Below are 27844 nucleotides of genomic sequence, written 5' to 3' on the forward strand. Positions count from 1 at the left end.
TTTGGGCATTTGTCCATTCAGAAGTCTCTAGCAGTGTGGTATTGCTGTGTGTTAAAATTTCTGACACTTGAAACAGGATACAGAGTTGACTTTCCTTCAGACATTACTTTAAGTGTTTGAACCCGAATGCACAATTTTTATTCTTTCAGAAGGACTGGTGGATGGTTCTAATAATCGAAAATTACATTTGTATAGTATGTTTTTCCAGAGTGAGAACTTGTGGACAAGTATGGTGTAGTTAAGTGCGCAGACTCTTATCTGAGATAACTGGGTTTTATTCCCCACTCCTGCACTTGCACCTGCTGGAATGGCCACGGGTCAGCCATAGCTCTGGTAGGAATTGTCCTTGAAAGGGTAGCTGCTGTAAGAGCTCTCTCAGTCTCACCCACCTCACAGGGTGTCTGTTGTGGGGGAGGAAGGTAAAGGAGACTGACTGCTCTGAGATTCATAGTATAGGGCAGGATATAAATCTAATGTATATTATAAAATGAAAGAAGGTGCTGAAAGTTGGCTGTTCAGTGAAAATGCGATACTTGGTATTTAAAAGTAAGACATGATTTTTAAATCCAGCTCCCAGAAGTACCAGACCAGAATTCAGATGGATTACTCCGAAGTCAAATTGCTCTTGGTGAAGGATGGCTACTAAGCTCAAGAAAAGTTAGCTTGAAGTGTATGGGAGGATTGGAAGGAAAAAGTAGTTTGTTGCTTGTTAGAAATGAATGAAAGCTGGAGGGTTGCACAAGTGACTGCTGTTCTTCCAAAAAAGAAAAAAGTGCTGCTGCCTCTGTGTTGGTTGCTTAGTAAAATGGAAGCCCTGGATATAACCAGGTCAAGCCCTGTGTCACATTGTTGGAGTGTGAGTGTGTTGAAATTTTGTCTTTAGCCCCTGACTCTGTTTTATCCAATACTCTGAAAATGCACAAAAATGATACACACATAAGTATGTGCAAAACAAAGGAACTTTGAAATGCCTTTGTAATGTAGAAGTTGGAGTAGTATCTTCTCTCTCCCTGCCTCCTGATATTCCATCTGGAGGTAAAACAGTATATGTATACAGAATGACTTTTTAAAATGCGAGGGGTGGGGGGTGGGATTGGCACTTGCGTGGCTTTTTTTTTTTTGTAACAGGAGCTCCTTTGCATATTAGGCCACACACCCCTGATGTAGCCAATCCTCTAAGAGCTTACAAGGCTCTTCTTGGAGGATTGGCTACATCAGGGGTGTGTGGCTCAGTATGCAAAAGGAGTTCCTGCTACAAACAAAGCCCTGGGCACTAGTAAGCATAGGCATTAGAAAATGGTCTTAAATGAGGGACATTATGAGATGCTGGAGTGCAGAAAGGTACTGATTATTATGAAAACACATAAAGCTCCCTTATGTGGAGTCAGACCCTTGGTTCATCAAGGTCAGCATTGTTAACTTTGGCAGCAGCTCTCCAGGGACTCAGGCAGAGGTCTTTCACATCTTCTTTCTGATCCTTTTAACCGGAGATGCCGGGGATTGAACTTGAGACCTTCTGCATGCTATGCCCAGGGCTGCAGCCCATTAGTCTTGGATTGAATGCTCAAGCTCTTGTCAGGAGGAGTGGACTGAACAGGGCATGCCAAAATTACTTGTATCTAAAGCAGCCAGAATTATTCAGTATTTTCTTGCATCAGTCTTGTTTTTTTTGCAGTTATAGGAGACAGAGCTTGAGAATGAGTTGCCTATTTAGTTAAAATTGCATCTACACTTCTCTGGATGAACTTGAAATCCTTCTTCTGTCTGAAAAGGGAGAATCTCAGTGGCTGTTCAGGTACACATCTTTAGTTGTATTCTGCAGGGGATCTATTGCCACTGTTCCCTGGAAGTGAAAATGTTCAGGGACCCTAATTGCTCAGGTGGAATTGGGATGGGTGAAGTAGGAGGACTATTCAGCATCTTGCTGTAAGCTGTTAGATTCTAGTCTGGCAGCACCTTAGAGACCAAGAGTTTCAGAGTATAAGCTTTTGAGAGTAAAAAACTGTCTTTGTCAGAAAAGAGTGGAAATAGAGATCTCTGAATGCTTTTTTTCTAGACAGAAGGTGGGAGGAAATGGTATAAAGACAGCAGAGGTGTCATGCATATTTTAATCAGCTTGATTACAGGAGAGGGGAAGTGCTTGGGGGCAGAACGTTGGCAGTATCTCTGAAGTGATACAAGAATCTCATGTCCCTATTCAACCCAGGGTGGGGGGGGGTGTCTATTTTTCTGAGCTTGTGAATTAATTCAAGTTAATTAAGTCAAGCTATAAGAAAAGACCAGCCCTTTTGGATCAGGCTGGTTGTCCATCTAGTCCAGCACCCTATCTCACACAGTGTCCTAGTCTAACTGGTTACCCTGGAAGGCCAACAACAGGGCACAGAGACTGAGACCTTCCTCTCTGATGGCACTTGGGATGTCAGTGCCCTTCAGGTAGTAATACAGATATTACATGGGAATGTAATAGGTGAATTTATGGACTTCATTTATGTGTTACTCTCTGTCTGGGGCAGTGATGCTCAGTATTCTTGGTGTTTGGTGGGGGGGCACAGTGGGAAGGCTTCTAGCCCCACTGGTGAGCTTCCTGATGGCACTTGGTTTTTTGTGGCCACTGTGTGACACAGAGTGTTGGACTGGATGGGCCATTGGCTTGATACAACATGACTTCTCTTATGTTCTTGTTCATTCTGCATTCTCTCCTCTCAGAGCTTCTTTCTTAAAAACACAAATTATTGTATATGTTATAAGACAGCATCCTGTGTAAGTTATAGTGGGGTTTTTTTTACCATTGTCTTTGCATTTTTGCACCTACCAAAATCAATACTTTTATTGTGTACATTGCATGCTGTATATGTGTTGTGTGCACATAGACCATTTGGGATTCTTTGCCCATCTTGCTATGTTTCTGGCTAGCACCTGTCTGTGCTATATAACCAACAGCTCTGAAAATGTGCAAGGATGTTGTGGTGCCAGCACTTGGCAAGCTGAAATGATATTGTCCCATGAGCAGTGTTTGCACTGCCTTTGTAAAATTTAGGAGCCTGGAAATGTTTTTTCTGTGAATATGTATGATTTTTTAAATTGTCATATGTGATCCTGACTTGTGGATTAATAAGAATCAGGTGCACACTGATATTTCCCAGCATTTAAAACTATGTTAAATGATCTGTGTCTCTTGTTTGTTTTTGTTGATATTTATGCTTAAGTAGTACACATCAAAGTTAAAGTGTATTTATATTTTATGTAATGAACAAGATAAGTCACTATACCCCAATATGTTAGTGGGTAAGCCTGTGGATTCACTTGAGGAACAGAATTTTAATTTGCCCAGGGCTGCCCAGTAAATGCATTGTCACTTTCAGCAAATCCCTGGAAATGATTGCTGTTGTGATGCTGAGGTGATGCTCTAGGATTGGGGGGGGGGGGGACTCATTTATAATTCCCCTCCCCTTCTGCTGACTTTCAGTATTTACGTTGTTAGACATCAGATTTAATTGTGTCTTCCTGCTTTGCTTCAGTGCACTTTCTAAGGCTGTGCCAGTTATACTTAAGTTCTGCCATCCTGTTGGTACAATATTGTAGAAAGGACCTTCTAGGTTGTGGTGCTGAAATTCTGAAGCTCCCTCCCCAGGACAATTTGTGTGTAACCAGGCCTCAGATTCAGCAGGAGCTCACAGGAACACAGCTCCTGAACCTTTCTGAGGGTTCCCCCTCCTCCTCCCCACCTTGTCCATTGAATAGTAAGTGCAGCTGTATAACAATCCCTGGATGAGTTCCACCATCTTTTTTTCTACAAAATGACCCCTCTGTGTAACTCCCTCTATCATTCCCTTCTGCCAGCAAGTGAAGAGTTTTTTTGTTTGGTTTGGTTTCCCCTCAATAACTCCATTTATGTGTTTTTATATGTTAATATGCTTTATTTCATTGTTTTATGATTGCTGTCTTGGGGATCCTGAATTGAGTAGAAAGGTGTCAATAGAAAATAAAAAAAAAATAGCAGCATGCAATGTTTCCAGTTCACTAGAACCTTTAATCATGTTGGATGCTAAAAAAATAACATCCAGTCTGATAAAGTGATCTGGTGAACTTGAAAGCTTGCACACCTATTACATATAATTTGGTTGGCCCTAATGGAAGGTAGTATCGAGATTGTGTTCTGAAGCTTTTGGATTTCTCTTTGGGGCCCACACAGCTGCTGATAGCTTTTCCAGTGTCCTGAATGCCAACTTTAAATGGATTAGCTGAACAGATGTGCCTAATTGGATTTGCCCAGTTTCATGGAGTTAGCACTTTTAAAAAAAAATGTACTCCCCCAGGGAACTCAGAAGAAGTTAAATGTGAACTGTGTAGAATTAAGAAACATCTGCTTCCCTATCTCAAGCATGAGTTCAGTAATTCTCCACTGTTTGTCCAAACATATGTTCAAACTGCGTTGCAACAAACAAAATGTGCTAGATTGGTGTTTATCAGGGCTTCTTTTTTTGTAGCAGGAACTCCTTTGCATATTAGGTTACACCCTCCTGATATAGCCAATCCTCCAGGAGGACCCTGTAAACTCTTGGAGGATTGGCTACTTCAGGGATATGTGGCCTAATATGCAAAGGAGTTCCTGCTACAAAAAAAAAGCTCTGGTGCTTCTAATGTGTGGGTAAAAGTCTGGGAGATTGAGGCTAGCTTGCTTCTTTGAAGGCCATTCTATGAAGCCTGGTTATAAGCATCCCCTGGCTGAGTTGTGCCTTGCTATGAAAGGCTGGATAAGAAGATGATGATGATATTGGATTTATATCCCGCCCTCCACTCTGAAGAGTCTCAGAGCGGCTGACAATCTCCTTTCCCTTCCTCCCCCACAACAGACACCCTGTGAGGTGGGTGGGGCTGGAGAGGGCTCTCACAGCAGCTGCCCTTTCAAGGACAACCTCTGCCAGAGCTATGGCTGACCCAAGGCCATGCTAGCAGGTGCAAGTGGAGGAGTAGGGAATCAAACCCGGTTCTCCCAGATAAGAGTCCGCACACTTAACCACTACACCAAACTTGAGACCTGCATGGATAAAAAGCCACCCGGCTTGGGAGGGCTGTGGAAATCACAGGATCTGGGGGAAAAGGAAAACATGTGGCCAGGAATGGGGGGGTGGGGTTTGAAGTGAGGATGGGGAAAGTAGCAGAATCACCATTTAGGCTCATCGCTGAGCTTGGATATGGTGGAGTATGCCATCCTGTTGAGGAGTTTAGAGGTAGAAAAAGGGATATACTTTGGATTGGTTTAAATAGTTCCTTATGAACCAGGACTCAGAGGAACAGGTGTCTTCAGTGTGGGACCCGTGTTGTAGGGTTCCACACAACTCAGTCCTGTTCCCCAAGCTATTTGATCTCTTTGTAAAGAAGATGATATTGGATTTATATCCCACCCTATACTCTGAATCTGAGTCTCAGAGCATTCACAATCTCCTTTTACCTCCCCCTCCCCACAACAGGCACCCTGTAAGGTGGGGGGGGGGGGTTGAGAAAGCTCTTACTGCAGCTGTCCTTTCAAGGACGATTCCTACCAGAGCTATGGCTGACCCATTCCATTCCAGCAGCTGCAAGTGGAGGAATCAAACCCATTCTCCCAGATAAGAGTCCGCTCACTTAAGCACTATACTAAACTGACTCTTAAAGCCCTTTAGAGAAGCCGTTGTCATTGTGCTGATGACACCCAGCTTTACGTTTACTGATTTGAACCTCCTGATGTTGCTGTAGAGGTTCTGAACCGGTATCGACCACTGTGATTAAATGGCTACGGATAAAGAAGCTGAAACGGAGGTAATCTTAATGTGGAAGGCAGTGATCCCGAAGGACATGGCACTGTCCACTTTTGATGGGGTCCAGCTAATGCTCTCTGGCTCAGTTATCTGTGCTGCTTGATTGAATTTGTTTTTCATATTTTGTAATTTGCCTTGAGTCTCTGTGAGAAAGGCAAGAGTATAAATGAAGTTAATGTTAATAGTCTCCCCTGCAACAGCAAGGTGGGAACCACTTTGCCTACGTCCTCGTTCTCCCGACTGGAGGTTGGTAACTGAAGCTGCAGCCACAGCTTGGGAATCATGGCGCCCATCGGCAGAATTTCGTGCAAAAAAATTGCTTCTAAAATGGCTGCCGTCTCTAGCGACCTGCTGTAGAGGAGGAGGTTCTGTCGCATCCAGCAAAGGGGCTGCACGCTTCTGCCCACGGTGACCTGAGTCACTTGAGTGGAATATGTTGCCGGGAACCGATACAAGCTGAGCAGGCTTGTCGTTGCTGGTTTCTTCGGCCTCTGTCTGAGGCTCGCAATCGGGCGCGTCTTCCAGGAAGTCATCTCTAAAGTGATCCATTCGCGCCTCTCTTGCTACGCGGCAAAGTGACTGCTTTGAAGTAGCTGCAGCAATGCTGTTTGCGATCAATATGGAGATTTGTAGCAGGTAAGCTCAGAATAAAAGTAGGAAAGAGTAAAGAAAGATGTAAAGTATTCAAGTAAGGCAAAAGAGGAAGGAAAATAGAGGTAATATTAAAAAGGAATAAAGCTATGGAGCTATGCTCAAGTAGTTGCTCTCCCTCTTGAGGCAGGAAAGAAACTGAAGGGATGGGTGTTCCAGTGCACAGGAAGAGGAAGAAGAAAAAATTCTATTTCCTGCCTCCCTGTCACAGTGGTGGGAAACACCCAATATGTCCTCCTGTACTCAGAGGACAATGACCCCTCATGGTAAGTACCACTGGTCGTTCTCACTTTGGCATTCAGGACTGTGTGGCTTTTTGTCCATGTGGATGTTAGGTGGGGAAAAAAACCCACATCAGTTTAAAAAAAAAGCTATTCTGGGAAGGGGGGTTGCAGGTTGGAGGATGGGAAAGATCCGTATCCAAGAGCATCATTGAATCAACTAGTCCAACCGCCTGCACAATGTGGGAAATTCACCAATACCTCCCCCCCTAAGTTCACAGAATCATCATTGCTATCAGATGGCCATCTAGCCTCTGTTTAAAAATCTCCAAAGAAGGAGAACCCACCATTGTACTCAGACTTCATGGGATCTCACCTGTTAACAATTTATCAAAATAATCAGCAAAAAATATGTATCGAAAAGCCAGAAACTGTGAGCCACCATCCAGTTGCCTAGTGAGGGAGAGCATGGCCCAAATCTATACAAAATTAGGCTTTCTTAAAAAGCCAAATGCATGCATATAGAGTGCTAGTTGAATCGAGTCTAGGGAAAGGCCATCAGTATGATGGTTCCACCACTTCAGTGGTCCCTGCCTCTGGTTACTGTAGGATTGCCAGCCAGGAACATTTTGATGGGAGCAGAAATGAGGCAAACAACACTGTACAATGCCATGAAGTCACTTCTGGTGTCAGTAATACAGAGAGTCCCCAAATCTCTATAGTTTGGGGGGGGGGGGAATAGAGATTTAGGCAATTCCTAGAGTGTTGCTGAAGTTGTGATGGTGCTGACCTAGAAGTGACTTCATAATACTGTTTGCTGTTCTCCCGCTCTCCCACCCCTTTTGCACTCTCAGGGTTCCATTAAGTAAGGACAGGGAATGTGAGGTAACCCTAGATCACCCCCAGCTGTATTCACAAAGCAGAATCTGTGAAGAAGATCTTAGTGGATTGGCAAGGCTTTGTCGGAAGGGAAGGGAATATGAGAATTACATTTCCTTCTTCCCAATGAGTTGTCAGTTCAGATAATGCTGCTGTTAAAGCAACTTCACGTGCAAAACAGTTGCGAAAATGTGATGCTCCTGAAGACACCTAGCAGCAACAGACCAGTTTCGCACTAGACCTTTAATCCCGGTTTATCCCTGTCCCCAAGCTGACATTCTGCACTAAAATCATAGAATCATAGTTTTGTTTCTCTGATTATCTGATTATAGTGTAGAATGTCAGTCTGGGGACAGGGCAAACCCAGGATTAAAGTTCTAGTGCAAAATTGGTTTGGTCCTTTAAAAAAAAAATCTTATAGTTCTGTAACTAGATATACAACAGGAAACACAAGTTGTAGAGCTCGGACATAGAACTCATGCTTAGCATACACGCAAGGGTAGCCAACGGTAGCTCTCCAGATGTTTTTGGCCTACAACTCCCGTCAGCCCCAGCCAGCATGGCCAATGGCTGGGGCTGATGGGAGTAGTAGGCCAAAAACATCTGGAGAGCTACCATTGGCCACCCCTAGCATACAGGATGTTCAGGTTCCACTTAAAGGATGTTGGATATCAGGGTTGGGAAATGTTTTGCTTGATCTTGGAGAACTTTTGCTAAAATATCCAAGTAGGCAGCCCTGTTGGTCTGAAGTAGTAGAACAAAATAGGAGTTGATTGCACCTTTAAGAGCAACTTAGTCTGAATAAAACTAAGTTGGTCTTAAAGGTGCAATCGACTCCTCTTTTGCTAAAATAGACAACATTGGGCTTGGGGAATGATGACTTGTGTGAGGTCACTTCGTAGTTTCTTTGGAGTAGAAAGTGAGCCAGTGGGCTTGGAGGCATTTAAAATTATGCTTCGGTATAGTTGATCAGAGTTGGAAGTGACTTTGGAGATCTTGTATTCTAACCACTCTGCTCAGTGCAAGAATAGACAACTCTGGGATCCTCAACAGATGGCCATCCAGTGCTTAAAGACCCTCCAGCACTGAGTCCATCACCTCTCAAAGCAATCTGCTTTGTTGCTGAATGACAAATCAGGTTTGCTTTATGTTGCATTTCCCTAAATACCTTGGATACGCTTGCAGGCTCAGGAGTTCCAGTTTTAAGTGGTTATATGGCAAGTAACATTATGCATTGATTCAGCGCCGATTGAAAATGCTTCAGGGGAAAAAATCCTTTTATGATGCTCCCTGATGATATAGTCTTTTTTTGTATTTTAGCAGGATGATCATTTAAAGTTTATTAAAGGAAAGTGAGGATGTAATATTTAAGTACTTTACAGCATAAAATAACAAAGTAGAAGAACACAACAAAACTGACAATGCCCATAACTCAGCTCCGGTGTCCACCAAAAACAGTTGTCCAACCTCACAGAATGGTGGGGACAGGGAGGAAAGAAAGAAGAGAAAGGAAAGCAGAGAGAAATGGTATAATCTGATGCTGTAATCCAGATGCTGCAATAGTGAAATATGCAAACTTGGGTAAGGAAAGTACTACTATGGACCAGTGTGCAATAAATGCTTAGAACTCACAATGTCAGCTACTTACAGTGTACAAATAAATCTAGGGGTGGGTTGGAGGAAGTTTATAGAGCAGGTTTTCTTTCAGAATATACCCTTGTTGCCCTTTTAAACGTTTTCTGTGCAGTATCCATAAAGCAGTTACCACCAGCTAAGTCCTCTCATGCGCCTGAGTAGGCTTGAGCCTTGATATTTTGGTGGGAAGCCAGTGTCATCCCCTTTGTGGTCCCAGCTGTGTAATTCCTGGTCCTTAATGGTCTTCTGGCCAGGAAACAATTGTGCTTTCATTGAAGCCTTGAGGAGTCTTTGAGTCTCTTGAGCGAAAAGGGGAGGTATAGATGAAGTAAATTATCTGCGGCAGTCCACAGGTCATTATTTGTGGTTGTCTCCCCACCCCCACCCCCCAGGCCCTGCCTGTGTCCTCTTGAAGTATCCCAGCGCTTGGCAGGCAATAATCGGGAAAGATTTATGGCTGCTGGCAATGATCTGGTGGATAGTGACCGTGACAGTCTGCTATGATTTGACAGATCAGTTGCTGCTCTCAAGAAGCACTCTAGCCAGGAATCTGCCCCGTCTTGCGCTGGGCAGCCTTCTTTAATCTACCCATACAACCAGCCCATAGATGTTAACATTGGAATGTGGCTGGATTCTTGACAGCATCTTGTAATTAGCTGCATATACCGCACTAGGGTTGAATTAAGCTTGCTAGGGTTAGATGAAGCTTGCATACAGGAGTCGTTTTGTAGAAAAATAGGTGGTGGAGCTCATCCAGGGATTGTTATGCAGCTGCACCTACTATTCAATGGACAAGGAGATGGAACTCTCAGAAGGAGGTGGTGGAACTCTCAGAAAGGTTCCGGAGCTGCGCTCCTGTGAGCTCCCACTGAATCGGAGGCCTGCTTGCATATATTGAATTTCGTGACTTGCCTTGACAAAGGGGAACTTTGACTCTCAGAAGCTCCTATCCTGAAACTTTTGGTGGTCTCTGAAGTGCTACCGGAGTTGCATCTAGCTGTTCTTCTACAGACTAACATGGCTACCTTGGGCAAATTTACTGACTGTGTCTTAATGAAAATAGAGCTCCTTGTATTCAGCATCTACAGTGTTGTGAGATTTCTTGGCATACGCACATGTACAGTGCATTGAATTCAAAGAGGTGATTAGATAATCCCCGAAGGGGTATGTTTTGAAGCCCAGAAGTGAAATCCTTTGTGCCTGTTAATACTTCTGTCATGGAGTGCAGCCATCATGCTTCAAATAGACATGTAGACTCTGGTTGACTACTAGAAAATGTTGGCCTTTGTGAAACCTTGGGGGAACACTGTTGGGAAGAAAACTTGGTGTCCTGTTTATCTGTGAATGAAATCACTGTGTAAGGATAGATTTACCCAGTTATTTGTTTTGTATATTTCAGCCTCTGCACCTGGGGTAGACCATGAGGGGGAAAAAAGGGTATCTTAACCTTCTGCCTTGTGCCACTCCCCCCTCGAAATGACATGATTGTAAACTCAAGGCAAAGTTTACAAATATAGACTTGTTCTTTTTTATAGGGAGGTTGCTAAGAAACTGATGAATAGTCTCTGGAGTGTGTTTTGTCTAGCCAGAGGCACAAGAGTTTGCTCTACTAAGGTTTGCTGTTTTCTTATCCAAGTGAGCACCTAGCTTTAAAACACTGAAGTGGCTTTGAGTAGGGATCTCTGACCCTGGCAGTTGATTCTTTAGTCTTACTGCTTTTGTTGTGATTTCCAAAATGCTTAGATCTGGGTAAAACTTGTAAAAAAAAACGTGGAAACTTTTAAACATTCCTGTTGCAGAAATCGTAGAATTCGATAATACAGTGTATTTTTGAAGGTGCTAAATCCTGACCGGGATACATTTTTTTTTTAATCTAGTTCTTTCAACCCTAGGGGGCAGTAGCTTTAGATCAGGGAAGTTGAACTCATTTGTTATGAGGGCTGAATCGGACATAAATGAGACCTTGTCGGATCGGGCCATTTGTGTACCTATTTAAGATTAGGTAGCAGAGAAGTAAAGGATGCAAACACAATTAAAGATTTGTTTTAAAAAGCTTAAAACATTAGCACTAATAGAACTTAAAGATGCTTTCTTTGTATTTCTCCCATGGGATCCTGGGAACTGGGCAAAGAAGCTCTGGCTCTTTCCTTCCTTTCCTAGGGGACCAGGAGGGGAAGGAGCCTCAGCGAATAGAAGGAAGAGAGGCTTGGCTCAGTAGCTCTGCTGTACAATTAAAAGAGCCTGGCAGAGCAAGCTATTCCCCCCCTCCTCTCCAAGGGAGGAGCCTAAGCCAATGGAGAAAATAGAGATTTTGCTCTGTAGCTCCTGTGTAATTGAGCAAGCTTTGCAAAGTAAGCTGTTATGCAGAAGGAAGCAGAAAACAGCCAGTTTCTCAGGGGCCTGATTTCAGACCCTGGGCCACATGTCTGATACCCCTGCTTTAGTTTTTTTTTTTTTTTGGGGGGGGGGGGGGGAGTTAGTGGCAATTTTGTTCCCCACCATTCCCAAATTGACTGGCAGGTTGCTTTTGAAACTGATGAATGTTCCTGGATTAGTTTGCTATGCCATGAGGTATGGCCTGGGGTGGGAGCAGGGGTGGCTTGCAAATACTCTTGGATTCTGCAGTGTTATTTCTACTTTCATTCAGGGATCCTTGTATCTGGTAACTGAGTTATTGAGTAAAAATTGCTGGTCATCTTGATTCACATCAGAAGTACACATCTGGAGAACATGAAAATGACCTTTCCTTTGTGTATTCAAGTAGAACCCTATTGATTTCACTGAAAGCTTTTGAGCATGAGGCCCACTACGTGGTGTGCTTTTCTTGGGGTTATTTCGTTAAGTTTCCCCAGGAGGGTTCTTGAGGCCATTTTAGGTTGAGGAAATGTGCGGGAGGGTTTCCTTAACTGTGGTCCTAAATCCCAGACATGGCATGTATGTGGAAATAGTACATCACATCTTAACACTAAAAAAGGGCATGTGGCCTGAAATCTTTAATTGCACTTTTCTCACAATTGGGTTCAGATACCTTAAGCAAGTCCTGGTGCGAGAAAAATGTTCGTAAACACAGGAGCCAGGAAGGTATCTATGGTGAGGGAAATGACCCGTGCTCTCAATCTATGTACTAGTTTGTTTGTATCAGCTTTGCATTCAGTTACGACGGACGGTACTGTTTTAAAAGGCAGGACGACCACAGTTGAGTCCAGTTTGGCCCTTGAGGCAATTCTGCACTTCATACAGTAAAGCAGACTGCTGCACATAACTGTGTTTTCCTTAGGAAATGTGGAAGGTGCGTTCTTGGTGGGAAAAGACCAGTGACATGTGTGACAGTCTGTTTTGCTGTGTGGAAATGCTGGTTGGCAAGAAAGAAGTTAAAAAACAATACTTGGAAGTCAAACTTTATACTTTCACAGATACTAATGTGAAATGGGAGTGGGGGGGAATTACCAAGCTTCTTCTGTCACTGAGTAGATAAGTGCAGGCTACCAAGGTAGAAAATTTTGCTTTGGGAGATGAAATAATCTTTTATAGTTGTCACTCCAAATACATTTCTGCTTCCTTTTCACTATTCATGGATACAAAATTGTATATAGAAGCTTAACAGAAACTGTAAGTTGACAGGACAAGACAGAAGAAAATCAGTAGTAGGATTACTCTGCGGATTCTATAGATCCTTTGTTTAAACTTCATCTATATCTGCAAAAAGATGAGGCAGAAGTTGTGGAACAGGGATGTTATGCAAAAATTGAATTTAGTTTTGTACCTCCCTCAGATTACCATTTTGTACCTCCCTCAGATTCAAAGAAAGGTGTATCTTTTATTCATTTATGTCCTGCCTTTCTCTCCATTGGGAACTCAAAGCAGTCTGCATCTTTATCCTCTTTTCCATTCTATCCCTACAATAACCTATAAACTAGATTGGGCTGAGAGTGTATGACTGATCAAAGCTTGAAACCTGGATCTTCCAGGGTCCTAGTTTGACACTCTAATCACTATACAATGCTGATATCTCACTCCACAGACTTGGCAGTTATGGTATTGGTTACATTAATTGTTGGAGGCGCTGGGTATTATCTTAATCAGTGAAAATGCCAGTTGCATATGAGTTGAGGAAGGAAGTTTTTCATAATTGGTCAACCACTTGGTAGGTTGTAATCTTAACAGATAAGCGTACATTATTGGTAGCTGCTGAAATAATATTTGCTGAAAACTCTGAATAAAATATTCTGGTACAGTTTAAAAGAGGAGATGAAATTATTATGAATTATGTCAGGTTTTATTAGTAACTATGGTTAGCTCTCCCCCCCCCCCCTCAAAATCTGCTGTTTCTGCGTGGTAATTTGAAATTTCTGGTTTTTGTGCTATAAAGTATACTTAAATAGAGTACCTTTTAACCATCCTTTCAGATTTAAGATGTATAATGCCTATAATTCTTGATGTGCTCCAAAGTCAAATGTTTTATGCCTTTGCTGAATTCTTAACTATGGGGTACATCATAGCTGCTCACTTCATCCTGTTTCTTTGCTTTTCATTTCTTGTTGCATTTACTTTGACTGCCCTTATCAGTTTGTGTGCATGTGTGTTCCCTTGCCCTTACTTAATCTTTGCCCTTACATCTAAAGTGCCTTGCAAGAACTGCTACAATCCACTTGTCATGTTGAGTATGCCCAACTTACCTAATCGATTTTAATTCAGTAACTATATCTAATAGCCATGGATACATTCTCTTCCTTCCCCTAGTAATGCAACTTCATCTTGGTCACATTTGCTAATGGGGGCAGTCTCTCCACCACCCCACTCCAAAAATGGCTTCCTTCAGGTTGAATTAATGCTGATTACTTAGTAGTTTTTCTGAAGCCTGGAATACTTGTTTCTATAGAGAAATTGTATGAGTGATGTACCCCATCCACACAGGATCTTCTAGGCATCTCTGTATTAGGGATATTCAGACACCTGCTAGTTGGGCTCACGTCTCATTTGTCAGTGGTGATCAGACAGCCAGTGGACCAACAGGTTGTTCAACTGTTTGCAGCCTGTTTAAGTGTATGCACGAGGAAAACGTCAAAATACTTAAATAATGTGAAGAGTTGAATTTGGGAAGGTGCATTGGAGGTAATGAAGATGATACAGATTTGGGGTGGGCAACTCCTGATTATCTTTATTATGCCCTCATTATATAAGTCTGATCTAAGTAAAAACTAGAACAAGTTATTTGAGTTTTGCTCAAGAGCTAGTCTGTTCTTAATCTAGCTCCAGAAGACAGAATTGATGCTTTTGTTTTTCAGGCATTTCCACTATTATAAAGGGCAAAGTTTGGATGGTTTCAAGATCCTGACTGGTCCAGTTTGTTGAACTTGAGTGCATTATGAATTGCATCACCTCCAATCTCCCCCCCCCACCCAGTTTTTTTGCTGCTGGAACATGCCTCACATGCAGTCGGTATTCAGTAGATCATATGTCCAGAGTTAGCTTCTTTGCAGGCATGTATTGTACACAGAAGTTATTTAATGTTAACTTCTTAAAGGTAAAAGTAGTCCCCTGTGCAAGCACCAGTCATTTTCGACTCTGGGGAGACGTTGCTTTCACAATATTTTAATGGCAGACTTTTTCGGGGTGGTTTGCCATTGCCTTCCCCAGTCATCTACCCTTTTCCCTCAGCAAGCTGGGTACTCTTTTTACTGACCTCAGAAGGATGGAAGGCTGAGTCAACCTGGAGCCGGCTACCTGAACCCAGCTTCCGCGGGGTTCGAACTCAGATCGTGAGCAGAGCTTAGGACTGCAGTACTGCAGCTTTACCACTCTGCGCCACGGGGCTCTTATTTCTTAAAGGTGAAGGTAGTCCCCTGTGCAAGCACCAGTTGTTTTCGACTCTGGGGTGACATCACATCACGATGTTTTCCCGGCAGACTTTTTACGGGGTGATTTGCCATTGCCTTCCCCAGTCATCTACACTTACCCATCTGAGTAGCTTTTTGTTTGATGAGCGTCTTCTGTGCAAATGTCATACAAACTTGAAACCCTTGTTTCTGAAGTCTCCTTGCAAGGGGCGGGGGTGGGGGAAGAGCATAAACAAGAACTGAATTTCCAAGTGTCCAGAAGCACCTCAGGGACCGACATGGTTTTTCAGGGTATAAGCTTTCAAGAGTCAAATAATTCCGTGCGGTTCAGTCAAAGCTTTGACTCGGGAAAGCTTACACCCCAGAAATCTTGCTGGTCTCTGAGATGCTACTGGACTCTTCTACTGTAGATCAACACAGCTGTCCTCTGAAACTGAATTTCCAAATAGCTTCCCATTATGGATCCAGAGGATCCACTCCTCCCTCCCCTTATCACCATATATCTCTGGCCAATTTCTACATACCCACCATGCATCTGACAAAGAGTTGTGTTTCTTGAAAGCTTATGCTACAATAAAATTTGTTACTCTTAAAGGTGCTACCTAGACTCTTTACTACTTTCTGTTATGGTTCATGTTGAACCACAATTCCAAGGTGGCAGTAAAGGGAAGAAAGCTTTTCATGGCTCTGTTTGTGTGCATGCATGCACACTCAGGATAAAGTTCTCAAAACCAGGTAGCCTCCTCCCTTGCTTAGAGAAGCTTATGTGCCTGGTTTCACTCTGAAACAAAAGGAGGGGAAACTGCGTACATGCAATCAGTGTTCCTTCCATGCTGAGTTAGTGTGAGCTAGCTCACAGTTTTTTAGCCTCTGGCTCACAGATTTTTTGTCTTAGCTCAGGAAGGATGCCCCCCAGAGCAAACTAATTATGCAGTAGCCAAATTGCTCACTGGAAACTTTAATGCCAGTAGCTCACGAAGTAGAATCATAGAATCATGATTCTGTAGCTCACTCCACACCTTAGAGGAAGCATTGCTTGTAATATGGGTAAAGTCAGTGGCCTTTTGTGTCAATGCAGCATTAGCAGAAGATGATGATGATGATGATGGATTTATATCCCACCCTATACTCTGAATCTCAGAGTAGCCCACAATCTCCTTTACGTTCCCCCCCCCCAACAAACACCCTGTGAGGTGGGTGGGGCTGAGAGAGCTCTCCCAGAAGCTTCCCTTTCAAGGATAACTCCTGCGAGAGCTGTGGCTGACCCAAGGCCATTCCAGCAGGTGCAAGTGGAGGAGTGGGGAATCAAACCCGGTTCTCCCAGATAAGAGTCTGCACACTTAACCACTACGCCCAACTGGCTAGTGGGGAAAGGGGAAATGCCCAGTGTGCAGAAAACAATTCCCAGTCTCACACTCTCGTTCAATCATTTTTTGTGTGTTGGGGAGCTGCCCTTGCAACTTTTGGTGGGAGTCCCGAGCTTGTGATTGTCCTAAGCGTTCAGGAAGAAGGGTGACGAGTCCAAATAGGGATCGAGCTTTCCTTCCTGTAAGGAAGTGAGATCCACTCTGAGTGACTTAATGTTTGTCTGTGCAGTCTGCTTCTGGGCTCTGTATGCAGTTTAGAGCACACAGTTTTTGCATTCTTCAGCGGAAGTTCTAACCTCTCCTGTTTCACTTGGAAGTCTTCCGTTTAGTGCTTACATTATAGTGGGTGGAGGCCGGCAACATATGTGCAGCCAACCTCCTTCCTTTCCAGAATTAGCTGTCCTCCCTCTTGGCTCAATGAAGAGCAGCTGTGGGGGTTGCCAGTCCTAGACAGCACTATAGCACTGCCTCCTTTCTCTTAACTATGTAAAGGCATAATTTGTATGCAAACATGGCTTCCTCAGCACTATCATCTCATCATCAGCCTTAGCCTTTTTGCTCAGTTAGCATGGGAGTAAAGAGTTCATTCCTTAGGGAATCCATTTTTAGCAAAATGAATATTCGGTCAACCTTTACTACCCTCAAGTGTCTTTAAAATCCGAAAAATCTGAGAATGCGTTTCAGTTTATGATCCAGCGCATACTATAGGGTAACATACGTCAACTTTTAAAAACTCTTTCGTGAAGGCAATGAAAAACAATTTTTCACTTCCTATTATACTTCCATTTTTAAATGTCATTTCATTGGTGGCCTCTGGCTCTAACAGGCTTCAAGTTAGGCATTGTTGTTCTTGTTTAGTCACACAGTCGAGTCCAACTCTTTGCGACCCCATGGACCAAGTCCCACCAGGACTTACTGTCTTCCACCATCCTTCGAAGTCCGCTCAGATTCATGTTAGTTACATCAGTAATGCTGTCCAGCCATCTCATCTTTTGCTTTCCCCTTCTGTCTCTCCCAGCATCAGGGTCTTCTCCAGTGATTGCTCTTACCGTCTGGTACATACTGGGTTCAATACACGAGGAGGCTGTCCGCATGATGATTCAACTTCTTTATTCGTGATTACAGCATAATATGCATAAGATTTAAACTCAAGAACTGGGCCAACCGGACCATCTATATACAGTTCAAGTTCTCGCACTAACACACCACTGGATCAGTTGAACCAGCAGGGGGACTTGTGATTGGTTCAAGGAAGGGAGGATTTGGATCCTGCTTCCCATTGTCTCTGTGTCCCAAGCTTGGTCCTCAAGGCTCCAATGAGCCGGCAGAAACTAGCATATTCGCACACACAACTTCACTTCCCAGACATAACACCAGACCTATAGCAGATATGCAGTATTTATGAGAAAGCAGCAGTGTGGCCCTGATGACCCCAATTTTGTCAGATCTCGGAAGCTAACCTGGGTTGGCCCTGGTTAGTACTTGGATGGAAGACCACCATGGAAGTTGTGGGTTGTTACACAGAGGCAGGCAATGGCAAACCACCTCCAAATGTCTCCTGGGGTCACCATAAGTCAGCTGTAACTTGAGTCCACTTTCTACCACCGCCAGCGTGGAAGGAGGCAAAGGGCATGGGTTGCATCCATTTGCTTTCCAGTAAACCCTTTCTCCACCTGTGCCCAGTATGGCTTCGAACTGAGAGCTGATCTGTAGATGCTTCCTTTTCCGCCTGGGTCCTGACCATCAGCAATACAGATAGCAGCAGTGAACATACCCGTGTCCCTTCCTATACTCAGAAGTGGAATTTTAGCGGGAGCTCCTTTAAATATTAGGCCACACACCCCTGATGTAGCCAATCCTCCAAGAGCTTAAAAGGCTTTTTTTGTAAGCTCTTGGAGGATTGGCTACATCAGAGGGGTGTGGCCCACTATGCAAAGGAGTTCCTGCTATAATTCCATCCCTGCGTAAACCCACACAGTCAGGACAGTACATGTTAGGTGTTAATTCCAACATCTACAAGTCCTTCCTAGAAGTTGATTTCGAAGCCATCTACAGAGTGGACTAGTTTACGCTTGAATTAATAGTACGCCAGAAGTGGTAGAACATCTCAAAGAACTCCTTCCATAGGTCCAGATGATGTGATCCATTTATCTCCAATAGAGAAGTACAGCATAGGGATTCTGAAACAATCAAATAATGGAGGTACTTGCACTGACTTTAAGATAACAACCTGTGACGATTGTGGAGTAAGGACAAATTAGTAAAGCTTGGGAAATGGATGCACTAGTGTTTGTGGTTTCAGAATGGTGGCATCTGGGAGAATCTTTGTGGCCTATAAGCTTCCATGGGGAAATACGCCCCATAAATAATTTGGCCTACACGTAGTATGGGACTTGAGGATAGTTCCACATAGCCATATAGTTGGCCAGAATTAGGTATCCATACTGTCAGCCAAGATCATGGGGCCCAGAATTAACCTGGTTTAGGAAATGCAATAGATGTGAACATTTTGTTCAGAGGTTCTTGGTATGGTGTGCTTTTGATTGGCAGTGACTTGGATACAGAAAGGTCTCTTCTAGTACTTGTTGTCTGCAGTTGTTCATCTGGAATCTTCTACATGCAAAGTATATGCTCTGTCACTAAACTGCTTTTGAATTCCGCCCCCCCCCCCCCCCCCCAGGCTTTGTGATTTAGAAGACTCTGCTCACACAAGTGGTCTGTGGCTCCCCTTCTGTGAAAAACCGTAACTTGCCACCAAAATAACAATCTTTCACAGAAAGGAAGAAACAGTCTTGAGCTCATGGCTCCCTTGTTTTGCATTCTTTATCATTTGGTACTTTTCTGCAACTACACTTGAGCCAATCTGCAGTTCAGATTGGCATACATTAAATTGCAGGATTATCTGGCAGTTTGTAGTCTGTTCAGGAACCAATAGCACAAGCTCCCTTGTCAATAGACTATAATTTAGGCCACACATAAGCAGTGTGTGCATACCTTAAGTGTAAGTCACTGATAAATTATTTTTTTTTTTTGAGTTTCAATAATTTTATTCATCCATTGCAATACATAAAAAACCAAAACAATGATACCACAAACAAATTTACATTACACATACGACAAAATAATAAAGTACATACCTCCTTAGATATCCTCAAATCATAAATTACTTATTCAACCCCTGTAACAGAATTTATAGGATAAACATTATCCTATAACACCCTTCCTTTATCCAAGTTAAGGTATGACTGTGGCATAAAATTCCCAATATTCAACTTGTTATAACTTTAATTTAAACAATATATTATTATGTTATATTATAACTTTAATTTAAACAGTACTACCGTTATCCAATATACAGAATATAAAATATTATAATCTTTTATCCTAACCTATTTTTAATTTTTCTCTAACCATATATATACCTTTTCCCATTTTTTTATTGCGTCCTCCTTCAATTTTCCATGTATTGTGTTAACCAATATGTCTGTTTCCATTAACTGCATAATTTTGTAAATTAATTCTTCCCTTTTTGGGGATGTTTTAGATTTCCAATTTTGAGCCAATAACATTCTAGCCGCCGTTACAATGTAAACTACAATGAATTCATCCTCTCTGGGAACCATCCCACGTACTAAGGACAATAACATAAACTCCGGTTTAAGCGGAAAATTAATCTTCAAAATTTCAGTCAAAATTCTATGAATACCTTTCCAGTATTTTTTGGACACCTTACATGTCCACCATAGATGATAGTAGGTTCCAATCTTCACTCCGCATTTCCAACAATTAGGTGGGAAGTCGTGATTAATTTTGTTTATTAAAACCGGTGTAATATGCCACCTGTGAAAGAGTTTGAAAAAATTCTCCCGGTAATTAACCGGTTTTATGATCTTAAAATTATTCCGCCATAACATTGCCCATTGTTCCAACGTTATATTGTATTTTAAATTCGATGACCATTTCACCATTACGTTTTTAACCGATTCGTCCTCCAATTTAATTTGTAGTAAATAATTATAAACCTTCTTTATCGTTTTCCCAGTCTTATCTGTTATTAACTTGTCAAAGTCAAAATTTGTTCTCGTGAACCCAACAATTTTATCACAATTATATTTAGCCATAATTTGGGTCATTACCCAGTCACTGATAAATTATTGATTTATTTTCAACCCATATAGAAACACAGTTCAAATCATCCACTTGAACTGTCTTGTTTCCTTTGTCTGTTGCTAGATTTCTTAGATCACTACTATACATCCTTTGGCCCAGTAATCTCTGGGAAGAGAAATTAAGATTTGACAGAGCGGCTAGACTTTCGTACAGTCTTTAATATTACTGGAAGGCCAATTAGGTGTGTATACCTGGTGCTTTCAGAAGCCGCCAAATGATGGCAAGGCAGTACTGTGTCCTGACCTCCTACACTGCATTTGTTTCAGATGGTAACTTTTGTGTCAGATGTGATCGGCTCCCTGTTAAAATTCTGGAAAGACTGTGTGTGCGAAGTGACTGTAATATTGTAAATTAGACTGTACATGAATAAGTACATAGAACTTGCTCTTGAATTTGCGAAGTGTTAATCCCTCTGCTGTGTAATGCTGTCACAAATCTCCTTTTGGCTATTCTTAACTTTTTGGGTAATATATTTGCTGTCATTCAGACTTGGAGCATAGGTAAAGATCAGAGGTAGAGATGAGATGCTGAGTGGTAGCTTATATATTTACTTTATGAGTATGCCTTTTCCACTGAGATGACACGATAAATGCAGTAAATAAGATACGGCACTTAATAACATAATTGGACTAGGATTACAAAAATTTGAAACAAAGTAAAATGTTTTACATAATACATTAAACAGCAAAAAATGGTATTTCATAACTACCTATGTGATCTGCATAGGAAGCTACTTTCCACAGATGGTGTGGAAAGATCTTCACCATTCTGTTGGCTGCAGAAATATGCAGTAATCCAATATTGTCTTTGAAGATATTCCCATGATAGCTGTTTGTATGTGATGTGATGGCACAACTTTTCGCTGAGTTTGTTTGGTGGGCCATTATCCTGCATGGGCTAAGATCAAAGCCAATAACTGTTTTCTGAATTCCTTGGATGGAGTTTGTGTGTTGATTGAAACAGTATAAAAAGTTACGGATCTGTTCTTTGGATGTCAAATGTACCAACTATGCAGGAAGAAGCAAGAAAATCTTGATTATTTGTAATCAAGGCTGCAGTGCTGCTGCTTGTACCATGTTTCATGTAAATTTGGATAATGCAGTCTGGTTGCTGTTTAAGATATTGATTTGGCTGTATTTGGGGCTGAATACAGCCGAATCAGCTGTTGTTCAGGGTTTTATTCGGTTCAGATGAACTGAATGTACACTCCTAGTATCTAATAAGATTAACACATGGAATTTACTGCCACAGGAAGTGGCAGCGGCTGCAAGCATAGATGGTTTTGAGAGAGGATTGAATAAAGCATATGGAGCAGAGGTCCACCAGTGACTATTACCCACAAGGTATAGATGGAACTCTCTGTCTGGGGCAAGTGATGCTCTGTATTCTTGCTGCTTGGGGGGGCCAAAAGTGGGAAGGCTTCTAGTGTTCTCACCCCACTGGTGAACCTCCTGACAGCACCTGGGCTTTTTTGGCCACTGTGTGACATAGTGTTGGACTGGATGGGCCATTGGCCTGATCCAACATGGCTTCTCTTATATTCTTATGTAATATGACTTGAATTATGGCAGTCTGAAACAAAGTGTTTTATGTGAAATGTTAAGTCAGAAATGGTACTACATAAGTGTAAAAACAAAAACAGTGAGTGAAATAATACATGACATAAGCAGAGAATATGTACTTTACCTTTCTGAATGATTCCTTTATAGTATGGCCCTACTACCTTTTTAGAAATACCCTCCTAAACAATTATCTTGTAGATGGGTTATATAGGTTAAGGGATTACAGAAGCCTGAGAGCTTTCTTGACTCCCTAGGCAGGCTATTCCACGAGATGGGGCTGTATCTGGAATTAGTGCCCGAAGCGCACCCACAAAATCAGAACAAAAACCCTAGACTTCACAGTGAAATTTCCAGATGCCATGGGATTTTTCAAGGTTTTATCTATTAGTGCCAGTGTTTAATATGTGTTTAACAGGGGTGGAATTCTAGCAGGAGCTCCTCTGCATATTGGGCTGCACCCCCCTGATGTAGCCAATCCTTCAAGAGCTCCCATGGCTCTTAGTTCAGGAACTAAGCTCCAGGAGGATTGGCTACATCAGGGGTGTGTGGCCTAATATGCAAAGGAGCTCCTGCTAGAATTCCACCCCTGGTGTTTAATCTCTGAAGCATTGGTGTTCGTTCAGGTGTACAAGAGGGGGACCTGTGAGGAATCCAGAAGGAGGAAAAAATCTTTATTGCTTTACCTCTTCTTCCATTCTTAATGTCTTAAGAGTTGTAATGTTGTATGTTGTAATCCACCCTGAGCCCATTTGTGGGGTAGGGCAGAATAAAAATTTACTAAAATAAATAAATTCTTGATCATTTTCAAATTTCTTTCTCACATTCACAGCCATTGATACCTTCTTCTGTTGCTTTCCTTGATTACCTTTGCTTCTTAGCCGATGGTGCATTTTTTCTGTGTGTTGTTTTGGATCATGCAGCAATCTAGAATAGCACTCAGTCAGCACTTTTGTTTTTGTGATATCTATGCATGTGTTGCTTTTAAGCTGCTCTTTGAGAGCAAGGTCCTGTAAGTTTACCTTGGATTTTTTCCCCCAGCCTGGACTTTTCTTACTTGCATGTCATTTAGTAGACTAGATAAAGGCTTGAAAAATCCCAGGTGCTGGGATGCCATGGTGTCTAGAAATTTCATTGTGAAGCCTGGTATTCTTGTTGTGGTTTTGTGGAAGTGATAATTAGAAATTCACTCTGAATACTGAAATCTGAGTCTTGCCCCTCAGTTTTTTGGCCTAGCTTCTAGAACCAAAGAAAATCCGTCAAGGCCTAGAACAGAGTAAATGTCTGTGTTGATTCAGACTTCGCTTGCTAGTATATACCTGGTATATACCTAGTATATATGTGTAATGTGTAACTGGCTAAGCTTAGGAATGCCCTTTATACTAACCAGATAAAAGGGACGTACATTCTCAACTGCCTAGGAGGTTTATGGCATGCATTGGTAGGTTAAAGTTTATTAATGATGTCTACTAAGTTAACTACTATTAAATTTATAGAGGAGAATATCTCCAGGGGCCAAACCACCCTTGACTCTGGCATGTTAGATTTCACTATTAACAGCTGCAGCTGTAGACCAGGGTTGTTGAACTCATTTTGTTATGAGGACAGGATCTGACATAAATGAGACCTTGCCGGGCCGTGTGTGTATCTATGTAAGATTAGGTAGCAGAGATATAAACTTTATAAAGGACACAGACAAATACAATTAAAGATTTTTTTTAAAAAAAACTTAAAAACATACTTAAAACATTAGCACTTATTGGTCTTAAAGGGGCTTTATTTGTATTTTTCCAACGGGACTCAAGAAACAGGGCAAAAGAAACTTTGGCTCTTTCTTTCCAATCCCAGAGGACCAGGAGGGGGAGGAGCCTCAGCCAATAGAAGGAAGAGAGTTTTGTCTCAGTAGCTCTGCTGTGCGATTGAGAGAGCCTGGCAAAGTAAGTTCTGCCTCCTCTCTTTCCTCCCCAAGGGAGGAGCTTCAGCCAATGGACAAAATAGAGGCTTTGCATTGTAGCTCCTGTGCAATTGAGCAAGCCTGGCAAAGAAAGCTGTGAGACACAGAAGGAAGCAAGAGAGGAAGAAGGAAGCAGATGGCAGCCAGTTGCTTGAGGGCTTGATAGGAGCCCTCCGGCCCCCGTATTGCATGTTTGACACCCCTGCTTTAGACTGAAGACTAATAGTCTAACTTCTATGTTTGCTACAGTGAGCACTTGCTTAAAATCAAGAATCCTGATATGTATTTATTTAGAAGATATTGGATTTATATCCCGCCCTCCACTCCGAAGAGTCTCAGAGCGGCTCACAATCTCCTTTACTTTCCTCCCCCACAACAGACACCCTGTGAGGTGGGTGGGGCTGGAGAGGGCTCTCACAGCAGCTGCCCTTTCAAGGACAACCTCTGCCAGAGGTATGGCTGACCCAAGACCATGCCAGCAGGTGCAAGTGGAGGAGTGGGAAATTAAACCCGGTTCTCCCAGATAAGAGTCCGCACACTTAACCACTACACGCACACTCCATTATTGACTTGAACCAAATTGATGGGTTTGCTCATCTCAAGCATAGATGCAGTTCAGTGGGGCAGATTACATACGAGACTGTTACAAAGGTTAATCCGCCCTCACCAGTACCAGATCATGAAAAAACAGAATCCACAGATCAAGGTCACATTAGAGGTCAAGAAATCTCTGATGTGGTGGTCCAGGGATTCCAGTCTGCAACAAGGGAGAGTTTACTATCTTCCCAGAGAGATGCAGCTATTCACAGATGCCAGTCTGTCAGGTTGGGGAGCAACGCTCGACAACATACCAACGCAGGGTTGATGGTTACCGTCAGAAACTCAACTGCTGATCACTGTATTGGAACTACGAGCAATACGCCTAGCCCTATTATTCTTCACCGATTAGGTACAGAAACAGCATGTACTAGTATGAACAGACAGTGTGACTGCAAAGTCCTACCTGAGCCATCAGGGGGGCTCGAGGTCGTCAGCTGTGTCCAGGGAAGCAAAGACATTATTCAACTGGGCAGAACACCACCTTCTTTCCATCAGGGCAGAACACATCAAGGGCATTGCCAATTTTCAAGCAGATTGGCTCAGCCAAACAACCATACAACCAGGGGAATGGAGATTAAAGACGTCAATATTCCAGCAGATAGTTGAACAGTTTGGTCAACCTATAATGGACCTGTTTGCTTCTCACGACAACTACCAGGTAACAACCTTTTGCACCAGATTTTTTCACCCAGCTGCGGCAGCGGTGGACGCACTGACAGTGAGTTGGCTTCAGGGCCTATGTGCCTCCCCCCCGATTCCGGTGTTATCAAGATTTCTTCGACAGGTACAACATCAGAAAGCACGGGTCATATTAGTAGCCCCGTGGTGGCCACACCGCCCATGGTTCTCATCTATCCAAAGGCTATCAACCACTCAACCTCTCCAGCTAGAAATCGTTCCAGACATGTTGACACAGGGTCCAATTTGGCATCCACATCCAGATTGGCTGCAATTTACCGTGTGGAAATTGAATGGTCTAGATTCCTGAAGTTAGGTTATTCTTCAGAGATCATTGACACATTATTGGCCTCCAGAAAGAAGTCCACCATTAGAATTTACAATACCACTTGGAAAGCTTTTCATAGGTGGTGTTGCAGAAAAGCAAAAGATCCACTAAATCCATCAATTCAAGACATATTGGAATTCCTACAAGATGGATTACAATCCGGACTGAAGCCAGCAACTTTACGGAGACAGGTAGCAGCACTATCTTCTGTATTGGGACTGATACAAGGTAAAGATCCCTCCAGGCACGCACATGTACAGAGGTTCTTAAGGGGAGCCACCCTCAAGGTGCCCTCCACAGACTTATAGGTTTCCGACGTGACGTCTACACACTGTCTTGTCCGCACTCACTAAAACACCCTTTGAGCTTATTCAAGGCATTTCTCTAAGATGGTTACACTTAAAGACAATCTTCTTAATAGCGATCACTTCAGCAAGAAGGGTGTTGATCAATGCACTGTCTGTAAAGAAAGAACTTTGTATTTTTCACAAGGACAAAGTAGTCCTTCGTACAGATCCTACTTTTCAACCCAAGATTGTGTCAAAATTTCACAAGTCTCAAGAACTTCACTTACTATCATTTTGTCCAGACCCTAAACATCCTAGGGAGCGAATGTGGCATAACTTAAGATGTCAGACGCTGTCTAAAAGCATATTTAATCAGGACTGAACCAATCCAGAAAATGGATGCCATGTTCATTAACATTACACAACCAAGATAGGGCCAAAAGATGTCAACTTCAGCCATCAGCTATGCTATTAAACAATGTATTACGGAAGCCTCTAGAGCAATGAAATTAGAAGTACCCAGAGGTATTACAGCACATTCAGCTAGAAGTGCTGCAACTAATGCAGCCTTTAACAATTATGCCTCGGTAGACGAGGTGTGCAGGGCCGCAACATGGTCCTCTATCTCAACATTTGCCCGATACTACAAATTAAACTCCTACAGTTCAGCAGAAGCAGCATTTGGCAGAAAGGTTTTACAACATGTGGTTCTAGAAGAGAGCGATGCCCCACCCAGTCATTAATTTACTGCTGTAGGAGATTCCAAGATGGCCTCCAACTCAGAGAACGACCATTGGTACTTACCATGAGGGGTCATTCTCCTCTGAGTACAGGAGGACATCTTGCCCACGTTGCATCGCTCATACCAGGGTCTATTCTGCTGTATCTGTTCCATTTTCTTCTGCTGCTTTACAGTTCATTATGTTATGCTTTTTGCATATTAACTGACTGTTATTACTGTTTCTTTATTGTGAGTAAGGTTGCTAGTTTAGAAACTGCTTATCGGAGTATCCCAACTGAGGAGATCTGGGTGCTCCAGGGTCAAGGAAGAGGAAGAATTATTATTCTATTTCCTGCCTCCCTGACAAGATGGTGGAAAGCACCCAAGATGTCCTCCTGTACGCAGAGGAGAATGACCCCTCATGGTAGGTACCAATGGTCGTTTTCATGTTGCTGATCCCATAAAGTATTCTTTCGGGTAGTAATCTGAGAAACCCCTGTGGTAGTTGTCAGGGCTGGATTGGTGACCATAAGCATCCATAATAGCTGTGAATCAAGGAAGTGGACATTTTCTGTTGACTCCGTCCTTGACCTCTTAGATGCTGGCCTTCTAATCCTCCATTTTATGACTAGCAAGTGTAATCAGCGTGATATAGTGGCTATAGTATCAAACTAGCATCTGGGAGACTTAAGCTCAAATTCCCACTCTGCTGTGGAATCTTTGCCCTCTCATGCCTTCTTCTCCTAATTTACCTCACAGTGTGGTTATTAGAATAAAATGGAGGAAACAGGAGAACAACATAAGCTGCTGTGGGGTTTCCATTAGGAGGAAGACTGGGAGGCGGAAATAAGTAAAGATCCAGTCAAAAGTTTGACACTGTTGAATTTGTTTTGTGTAAGAGTGAGGTCTTTCCAGGGCCAGATCTTGGGGTTGGCAGAGAGGGGGGCTCTTGCCCTGGGCACTGACGGAAGGGGGCGCCAAATTGGGTATAGAGTGTATTGTATTCTATGGGACCATAAGATAAAATGATCCAAAAGGGGGCATCATTTTTTAAATTTTGCACACACACCCTCAAAAAGCATGTAGATCCGATCCTGGGTCTTCCTACACTTGATTTAGAAGGTGCTTTTATGACTTGGCATTTGCATAGTTGTAGCTT

The 27844-nt window shown here is 42.6% G+C and overlaps 1 protein-coding gene across 2 annotated transcripts in view; it reads left to right on the forward strand.

Moving 5' to 3' along the window:
* JAG2 (jagged canonical Notch ligand 2) overlaps nt 1-27844 on the forward strand; it is a 129778-nt gene that overhangs the window by 14207 nt on the left and 87727 nt on the right. The window lies entirely within an intron of this gene.

This window comes from Heteronotia binoei, chromosome 21 (genome assembly GCF_032191835.1).
Source record: "Heteronotia binoei isolate CCM8104 ecotype False Entrance Well chromosome 21, APGP_CSIRO_Hbin_v1, whole genome shotgun sequence".
NCBI lineage: Eukaryota > Metazoa > Chordata > Lepidosauria > Squamata > Gekkonidae > Heteronotia > Heteronotia binoei.